This window comes from Lynx rufus, unplaced genomic scaffold (assembly GCF_022079265.1).
Source record: "Lynx rufus isolate CCGP_SWC_20201006 ecotype Redwood Valley unplaced genomic scaffold, mLynRuf1.p SCAF_4, whole genome shotgun sequence".
NCBI lineage: Eukaryota > Metazoa > Chordata > Mammalia > Carnivora > Felidae > Lynx > Lynx rufus.
Genome location: NW_025814856.1, coordinates 6,435,929 through 6,446,455, shown reverse-complemented (window position 1 = coordinate 6,446,455; position 10,527 = coordinate 6,435,929).

Here is a 10,527-nt window from a genome sequence, read left to right as displayed (position 1 = left end):
ACAACTGCATCTGGCATGTGACTTGGTTAGTTTCTCATCCTTTTGTATGCTATAAAACACAAAACCATGTGATTATGGCAGGTCCTGGTATCCTGATGTACTTGATGCATCACTGGCAGTTCTTGAAAGTGGTCTTTGGATAGAGACACAGACCATCACAACCTAGTTTCAATTTTGTGTGAACACATTCATTATACCTGTGACACTTGAGTAGCCTTTGGTTATGTTGTGGGTGGCCGTGGAGGCTGCAGCTGCTTAATGTCACTTCCTGTGGGGCTTAATGAAACCAGTGTAGAACATTCCGGATCAAGCTTAATGATAAATCCTGATCAGAAGTGACCTGGGCACATTTGTGGTATGTTTGTGTTTGGATGAGATTGGGTTACAGTGTGATTCTCTTGGGTATGGGTGTGGTCTTCACTGCTTTGAGTGGGTTGTAGCATATAATACATTGGCCTTCCTTAGGTGACATCATTAGTCATCTCAAAGCCTACATGTCTTACCTAACGGAACTTGTTCACAATCAAATGAGACTAAGTCCTTGACTTCACGGTTGAGGTCAGTACTGCAGGTTGGCCTTATCTAACTACTTGGACTAGTAGTAACAGCGTTATTAAGTGCTGCATGAGATAAGTCAAACAGGTGAGCTCCGAATCTCTGGTATTAGTGGATAACAAAGTTGTATATGAAGTGGAAAAAGTGCCAGAAGTCTGTTTATTTTTCATGTTTTCTTAATGAAAAGTTCTTAGTTTTGTGAGTCAGATTTATAATTTTCTCATGTATCCAGATATTTTGTTGTACCTTGTTTATATATATTCTGTGATCTCATATTTTTGTATTTATGTAACCCATCTGAAGTACTTTAGTGTATGGTATGACTCTATGTCTGATTGTCTCTCTTGCTTAGATATCAAAATTACCTGGACCATTTACTGAAAAGATAATCTTTCTTTTTGTCTCTATAGTGCCACTTCTGTCATTGCTTAGATTTCCATATATTTGTGTGTTTCTAAGTATGATTAATTGATTTTCCAATGTTGAACCAATGTTGTAATTATAGAAAAAACTCAATTTGGATATAATGAATTCTGTGTTTAGCCTGAATTATTTTATTTACTGGCAATTTGAGACGTCTTTTGGTATTTATTTTTGGGTAATAATGGGGTGTAGTAGTCTTTGTCTGTCATTGCTCGAAACTTTTTTTTGTTTTCCTTAAGTAATCTCTGTGCCAAACTAGGGCTCAAACTCAAGACCCTGAGAGTGAGTTGAATGCTCTACCCACTGAGCAAGCCAGTCAACCCTGAAATTTTTAATGAAAATTGGCCTATTCTTTAGTAAGTGCATATACTTACTTTATGAATCTCTAAATCATTTTTGCACATTAGAATTAGAATATTTTGTGCACTGGACTTTCAACCCATAAGCAATGTCTCCCCCTATATTTGCATGCAAAGACATTTAGTGTATTCTAATCTTCAAAAAAAAATTTTTGTATTTTTTTGGTCTACATTTCTCTGAAAATCAGTGGTGTTGATCATCTTTTCCTGTGTTGGCCATCTGCCTTTTTTGGAAAAATGTACAGTTGGGGTCCTCTGCTTATTCTTTAATTGGATTTTTTTGATGTTTAATTGTGATTTCTTTTCTTTTTTCTTTTGTTTAAGGATTTTATTTTTAAGTAATCTCTACACCCTACATCGGACTTGAACTCACGACCCTGAGATCAAGAGTTGTAATTTCCACTGAGTGAGTCAGCCAGGGGCCCCTAATTGTGTATTTTCTTTGTGTATTTGGGTATTAGTCTATTAACAGATATGTCCTTTGCAATTATCTTCTCCCATTCACTATGTTGTGTTTTTTTTGTTTGTTTCCTTTGCTGATCAATAGCTTTCATTTGGGTGTAGTCATCTAGGGATTTTCTTTGTTGTGAGATTCTTTATTACAGGTTCAGTCTCCTTGCTCATTATAGGTTTGTAACAGAATTCTTTTTTCCCTTTATTCTTTTTCTATTTTGTCATTTAGTATTGGTAGGTTTTGTGATTTTAGGAATTTTTCCATTTCATCTAGATTATCAAATTTATTGGCATACAGTCTCTCCCAATCCCTTTTCCCCCCTGTAGAATCCTAGTAATGCCCCCACTTTCATTTCTGGTTTTAGTAATTTAAGTCTTTTTTTCTTTTTCTATTACTATGTAAATGTTGATTACATTGATCTTTTCAAAAGATTTTTTGTTCCATTGATAGTTTGTATTTTTTCCTCCCGTCTATTCTTCTCTAGTTTTTATTGACTTCCTAATGCTACCTATGTTTTCTCCTTTTCCTGTGGGAGAAGGCTTGTGTTCGACCTCAGTTCTGGTCGATCCATTCTTCCTATAGAAGCTGAATTGCCTCAGTAATGTAGTGTGTTCACCTCCATGCTGAACCCTCTTCATGTACAGCCTGAGGAAGAGTGATGTGATTGGGGTGCTTGGTAGGTTTCTCAGCCAAGGAGCCCCTGTCTGTGATGGGCCACTGGCCTTTGAACCAAGAGGACACCAAGGGACGCAAATGCAATTGTTAAGAATTTAAATCTTCTGGTTATTTTTTCCTCTGAAAAGATACATTTCCTCTGTTCCCAAAGCAGCTATGATTTGCTTATAGTTGTCACTGCATTTGTTTTTCCTCAATAACCTTTTCAGTAATTCCTTTGTTCCTTTTCGTCCCTATTTGTAGCACTAAAATTCTGTGCTTGGTCCAATTTTGTATAGCCATTCCTTAGATCTCTAACATTAGATGTGAAGCACATACATCAAGCACTAGCATGGTTTCCTCAAAAATCATCCTCTCTTGGGGCAAATGACTGGTTCAGTCAGTGGTGCATGTGACTCTTGATCTGAGGGTTTTAAGTTCAAGCCCCAGTTGGGTGTGGAGATCACATAAAAAATAAATCTTAAAAAAATTCTGTCAGCCGTTGATCCTTCCTTCACCTTTTCCCCTTAAAATAATGCAAGGGAAAGTTTATTACAGTCAAATAACATGCTTTTCATATCAAGACTGTTGTTTTACACGTATAATTTTATGTAATCCTGACATTTCTTAGAGGTATTTTCTGATTTACCCTGTTTTTTAAAGATCCTAATTGGAATGGCCTTTATCCTGGAAATGTGACACTCTCCTAATTGATTATCATACTTTTCCTGGAAACAGTGACATGATTTGAAACTTTCAGTGTAGGAATCTAGATATAAATGGTAGTTTGCTGAGGTGTTTCTATGTAGTATATGTTGCATAGGGTAAGTCTGAGATATTGCCTCACTCTTTCCCTTCTAGCTTCCTTTTTTCATTCCCTTTTATTGTCCTTGTTTTATCACACCTATACTTTTTTTTTAAGTTTATCTTTGAGAGCGAGAGCTTGTGCATGTGTGAGGGGGGAGGGGCAGAGAGAGAGAGAGAGGGAGAGATTGAGAATTCCAAGCAGGATCTTCACTGTTAGTGCAGAGCTCAATGTGGGGTGCTCAAACTCATGAGTTGTGAGATCATGACCTGAGTCGAAATGAAGAGTTGGATGCTTAACAACCGAACCACCCCGGCGCCCCACACCTTCATTTTCCATCACTGTGGTCTTAAGATACACCTGAAGACCTCAGATACAAACTACTTTTATCAGTGTATGACTGGCAATGGGTGGAGGGAGAGAGGAATGAAAAATGAGCATTTAGTGGGTAGAGTTTCAATTTGGGAATATGAAAATGTTTGGGAATGGAGAGTGATAATGGTTGCACAAAATCAATATGCTTCATGCCAAATCAATAGAACTGTACCCCAGAAAGTAGTTAAATGTTAAATTTTATGTTATGCCTATTTAACCACAATAACAAAGAAAGTGAAATGGCACAAAGTAATGGAGAAAGACCATGAGACTCCTTTCAGATAATATCTTTAATTCCCTTGTAAGAGAATACTGAATTGTTGAGTGTTTTAGTCAGCAGTTTGTACTGGGATACTGAAATCACAATATTGTGGTCTATTTAATAATTTGTTTTTAAGGGGTTTTCCTGTGTGTTGTAGTTTTTTAAGTGCTCCCTCTCATCCACCCACTAGGTGCCAGCATGGAGTTGTAACTAGAAATGTCTCAAAGAATTGCCAGTTGTCACGTAGGGGTCAAAATCAGCCTGAGAACCACTGGAGGAAATCAATTCCATGGTGTTAGCTTTCAGACTGATGAGAATAACAGGAAGAACGACATGTTGTTGGAGGATAAAACATGAGTAATTTTGGAAATGGTGAGTTGAGGTGCCTATGTAACACCTCACTGCTGACAGTACCTCAAGAGTTCAGTTGTATTGGTCTGGTGTTCGTCAGTCTACACTGGTGGCAGTATAATCAAGTACATACTTCTGTAGGTTAAGAGCCTACTTCCCTCCCACCCCCTAAAACACAGACATACATACAACACTATATTCAGCAAGGGCTATGAAACTTCAGTAATCACATTTTGAATACTACTGGACTTGCCAGCTTTTGCTTTGATATATTTACGTGCTAAATTAATGTAAGTAGATTTCCTTAAGTTGAGTACGTTGTAATTACAGTGACATCAGCCAGACAGCAGAATATGAGGTAGTTCTCCACTTGTATTCTCTGATAGGAACAATAATTCGGCAGGCTTCCATGAACAAAAGTGCCTTTGTTGGATTTTGGGATCCATGTAAGAGACTGTAAAACCTCAGTAGAGCCCAAGAACAAGGAGGGCCATTTTGAGAAGGCAACCTATGCCTTGGTGGCAGGATTGTTGACTGTGGTCCCAATTAGACCCAGAAAAAGCCATGTTCCTATGTGGATTTAGCTACCGGCCCATATGGCCTTGACAGCAGCATTATCCCTCAGGCTCCAGTAAGAGTCACGTCCACCCATGCCTCCAGTAACAGGCCTGCTGACTTCACTCTGAGATGCAGCCCTTGAACAGCCAGCCTGTGACTCAGCTGTTGTCTTTCCCATGTAGTAATCAAGAAAGACTTGTGTCCATCTGTGTTCCTAGAGGCAGGCCTACTAACCTTGGTCTGACTGCAGATATTGAAGCAGCCCATAACCCAGCTCCAGACACTCTGGCCGTGATCTAGAAGGAAACATCCTCACCTAGGGACCCGGGTGGAGACTTCATCCATCAGTGCCCACTGAGGGAGGCCTGCAGAACTTGGTCATGGATATGGACCCTAAGGCAGCTCTGTGACATGGCTACAGCCTCTCTCAGCTGCGTTGTGGGGCCATTAATGCATGTTTAGCGAGAGAGCCATACATTTCCACCTGGAAAAATAGCCCTGCCATATGTGAACCCTGAAGAGATCCCTTGTCTTAGTGTCAGCCGTACTGGCCAAGGTCTTGAAGTGATGTCCTTTCCTGGCCAGGGACCAGACAGGGTCGATTCACCTGGTAACAGGATTGTGTACCACAGACTCCAGTACAGACCCAACAGCAGCCATGTGACCTGGTCTCAAACCCACCTGACTATGATTCTACAGGCAAAACCATCCGTCCGGGGACCTATCACAAGACAGTTTTATCTATGAAAGCAGTCTATATGCTCTGAACTATACAGTTGCCTGTAGGCAAGACCAGCAGACCATTAAATAGCCTAAGCTGAGCTGACAGGTGAAGGACTATCTGTCCTGATGTGACCCTGTAAAGAATGGAAGAGTGATTACTCAAATGTGCAGATAAAATGCAAAAAGGCAATGATGACAGGAATTAGGTAATACCACCACAGGAAGTACCCCAAGCTGAGCATCATAACAGTAAATGCAGCAAATTTTACCAACCTTTATATATTTGCCACTAAATATTAACACATTTATAATAGAACTGCATCAAAACACATACATACTGTCAAAACTATATTGTATATGCCAGTCAAAACAGTATATTAGCATAAGCAAATACATTATTAGCACAGAAGTATCTAGAGCCTAAAATAGGAATTTCTTGTTTAATAAAGTTGGTATTTCAAATTCAAAAAATTTGAATTTGAAGCAGGTCAAGAACAGTTTATAAGTGGTACTGTATCATTGTCCATTGTTTCTGGGGGAGAAGTGACTGGATCCAGTCCCACACCCCACATGTTAAACTATATTCCTAAAGAGTTAGGATTAAAGAGTTCAATGTTTTTCGGGCACCTGGGTGACTTAGTTAAGCATCTCTTGATTTCATCTCAGATCATGATCTCACAGTTCATGAAACTGAGACCCCACACAGGGCTCAGCACCGACAACACAGAGCCTGCTTGATTCTCTCCCCCTCTTTCTGCCGCTGCCCCACTTGCACTCTCTCAAATAAATTTTTTAAAAATAGAGTTCAATGGTTTTAAACAATACATTTAAGATGAAAATCATAAAATCTGTATATAACCAAGTTTGAATAGACTTTTAAAGGCAAGATAGTAAAGCCAGATATTCTCAAAAACGCTCTCTGCCCACATAAAAATTCAATGTTTTGTGCCGTTAAATGTGAATCTCTAACATAACAAAATTGATAATTCAGTTGATGCAGTTATGTTTAAAAATGGACATGTGTAACTAAATCAGTATTTTAGAAGATTTTTATTAACTCTACAAAGACAATCTACTCAAAATCAATGCAAACATGATTAATGGAGTAACTTTAGAACCATTCCTGAATAAGGGAAGAATGCCCAGTGTCAGTACTTTTTCACAAAACAAGTACAAAAATAGGTATGTGAACAAAAATATGAAAGATTTATAAAATGTCATTACATTGAAAGCACAAGGAATCCATGATTCGAGTTGACCATTGTGTCCAATGTTAAAAGAAGGGGAAATAAAGGCCTAAATACAAGGTTGATGGAATAGGGGCAATACACTGGTTTTATTTTTATTTTTAATTTTTTTTTAACGTTTATTTATTTTTGAGACAGAGACAGAGCATGAACGGGGGAGGGTCAGAGAGAGGGAGACACAGAATCTCAAACAGGCTCCAGGCTCCGAGCTGTCAGCACAGAGACACGGGGCTCGAACTCACGGACCGCGAGATCATGACCTGAGCCGAAGTCGGACGCCTAACCGACCGAGCCACCCAGGCGCCCCATCTGGTTTTAAAATTAGGGGGAGATAAATACTGAAAAAAATGAGATGCTAGACCTAAGTCCTTTATTTACTAGTAACTACATGATATTATGGACTAATGTTCCAAATGAAAGAAAAGGATTTAAAGTGTGATTTAAAACAGAACTCTACACATAGTATGCATAAAAGGAGACTAATAAAAGGCTAGAGGAAGATTAACAAGTTGAGGAGAAGCAAGCTGATGTAACTGCACTATAGCACTTAAACAACTTCCGTGAATAGGTAGGAGCGTATGGCTCCAAGTCCCTCTTCTCACCCATATCATGAGGAAACCTCTCGAGGCAGAAATTTCATGACTGCATTGCAGACACTCATGTCTTCACGCACAGCCTGGCCACCATTGTTCTCCCTCCCTGAAAAGCCATGACTATATTAACATGTCATTCCCATTCCCAAAATTCTTGAACGTGTGATATGATTATTCCTTTCTTCCAAGGCCTTAAGTTAGCCTGTCACTATCTCATTGATGTTGGCAGAGAAGCTGAGACATTGACGTCAGAGACAAAGGCCGTAACTCAATCATGGTCTAGCCAGCAGCACAAGCATCAGCATGTCTGAATTGGCTCTCTTTGTCCCCATGTCTGTCTAGGGTTACAGAGGGCCTACATGGATGTTTCCGTACACCCTGGTTGCTAAAGGAAAGGAATACTGAGCTTGTAGAATCTAGCTTATTTGAAGCAGTAAGCAAGCCTGCTCTTTGTCTCAATGGGAGAGATCTCATCGTTCAAGTTTCTTCACTGCAAAGGTACATTTAACAAATTGCCAAGGGAGAGTGTTGAGGCACTTGCCTTCTTCCCAGGTATAAAAGTGATGGAGGGCAAGAGAGAAAGGTACACAGGTAATTCCCATTCAGGATTGACTGAAGCTTGATTTGGATGATCATTACAATGGTCTGATTAAGCCTCAAGAAAAGTGTCACCAAGCAGCTGCAGCCCTGATGGCCACCCATGATGTAACCCAGTGTTGCTGGGGATCAGAGTTGTATGAATTTGTATCACTAAGGCTGAAACGAATTTGTGTCTGTCCCTTTCCACACCCAACGTTCACACTTAGGAACTGTCAGGGATGGCATCAAGCACAGGAGATTGTCAAGACCAGCTATATTCACACCATTTTTCTGTTTTCACAGCACACGGATAGAATGACAAGCACAGAGTCAGACCCCCGCTGTGACACCTGTTGCTTGAGCTACATAGATGATATGGTTGCTTTGCCAGATTGTGGTACTGGATAAAGGGGCGGAAGAGCACATTCATTATTCTCCCCCTCCTGCTGCACAGCTTGAATAGAAGAGTGGGCCTCCCCAGTTGGTAGGGCGGTGTTCCCAGGGCATGTGTTCATGGTGTCTCACATCACTAGGTGTAATCTCACTTTTCGCCACTCGTCCTATGCTTCATCCTGAGATTTCATGGGATAGGATCAGGTGAGAGAGGGACACAAGGTCATCCTTCCAAAACTGACAGACACGGTTTACATCCCCTACCCTGGCCAGTGTGAACAGTGTAGATGGACTCCATGAGCACTTTCAATGGTGATGTAGTCCCTGTGTTAGCAATGTCCGATCATGCCAGTCAAGTAAGAGCATTCAGGTGGTAGAAGACAAAGTATGAATTGTGTAGGCCCGCTTTGGGGCAGGATGCAACCTGGAAGGCGCAGCAACTAGACTGGTCTAGCCATCAGGGCAAGGATACATCATGCCCGCCAAGAAAAGGTCAGGATACAATAAATTTTAAAACAGACCTATACAACCACCCACAGGAGATAAGAGGTCTGAATCAGGCTGAGCCTGATGTGGCTTGAACCCACGTACCTTGAGACCATGACCTGAGCTGAAGTTGGACACTTAACCAAATGGGCCACCCAGGTGCCCTTTACTGTTTTTAAATCCGTAAGCAGTTGAAGACTAACATTATGTTTGCTAGACCTGACAGTTATTTAGTACATAAGATTTAAAGTTGCCTTTCTTGGGAAGGGAGGGATTGCTCGTAGCCACATAAAACCCCTGCCTAGTTTTTTTTTTTCCTTTTGGACTCTTTATTTTTCCCCATTTTTTTTTTTTATTTTTAATGTTTATTTATTTTTGAGAGACAGAGTGTGTGAGTGGGGGAGGGACACCCAGAATCTGAAGCAGGCTCCAGGCTCTGAGCTGTCAGCACAGAGCCTGATGTGGGACTTGAACTAATGAACCGCAAGATCATGACCTGAGCTGAGTCGGCGCTTAACCGACTAAGCCACCCAGGTGCCCCTCCTTTTTTTTTTTTCTTTAGGTATTTACCTATAAACTCTCGATGGTCCTGAGTGGCCCTTTGCTATGAGTGGTGGTCTCCTTTTCTAGATGGTCCCTTTCAACCTCAGAGGGACTGGAGTCTATCTCCAAGACAGCAACACAGGGAATTCCCAATTTTATAATAGTTTGACTTTCAAGAAGATGCTCTTACATATTGATAGGCAGTGGCACTCAAGGGAGCCCACGCACACCGACCAGGAGATTTACAAACCGGTTTGAGCTGAGAAACCTCCTGAGGTTTCTTAGGAAACCTCATGGATAAAATCGGTAAGATCCCTCATAGTCCACCAGGTAGGCAGGGGAACACATCATGACAGAAGTGAAGCAAGAACAACAGAGACATGTGAGGGCCACTGCTGTCTTTGGCAGAGAAGGCTGCTGAGGACCTCCTGATCTCTTTGTCCCCCACGGGGGATGTAGTGGATGAGGAGACTCCCCCACCCCCCACCTTGGGGTTGCAAGGAACACCACCACATAGTATGGAGGAGAGGGAAGTTGTTTCTGGTTGTCCTTACAAGTTGGTAGGGAGAAAATGTTACCGACTAGGTCTACAGTTTGCATTTATACCAGCGAATCATAACATTTATTATTAGGGAAGACAGATGGGCCTTATAGAAGAACAAAAGGGCAATTTACCAGAAAAATAGGATGACAACATTTGTATGCATCTAGTTATAGTGCCTCAAAATAAAAGAGTTAAAAAAAACAACAACCACCTTACTATCCACAGTGATAGTGACGCATTTTAACATACCTCTCTCAATAAAGGACAAAGGTTTGTAATGACACAAATTTTAAAAACACAGTAAGATTCATCCAACAGATGCACTGACAGTCAATTATACCAAATAATTACAGAAGAGGTGGTGTTTCCAACCACACTTAAAGGATTCATAAAACTTGACTACACATGAAATGTATTAGTTAGGGGCACCTGGGTGGCTCAGTTGGTTAAGTGTCCAACTTTGGCTCAGGTCATGATCTCGTAGTTATGATCTCGTGGGTTCAAGCCCCACATTGGGCTCTGTGCTGACAGCTCATAGCCTGGAACCTGCTTCAGATGATGTGTCTCCCTCTCTCTCTTCCCTTCCCTGCTTGCACTCTGTCTCTGTCTCTCTCTCTCAAAAT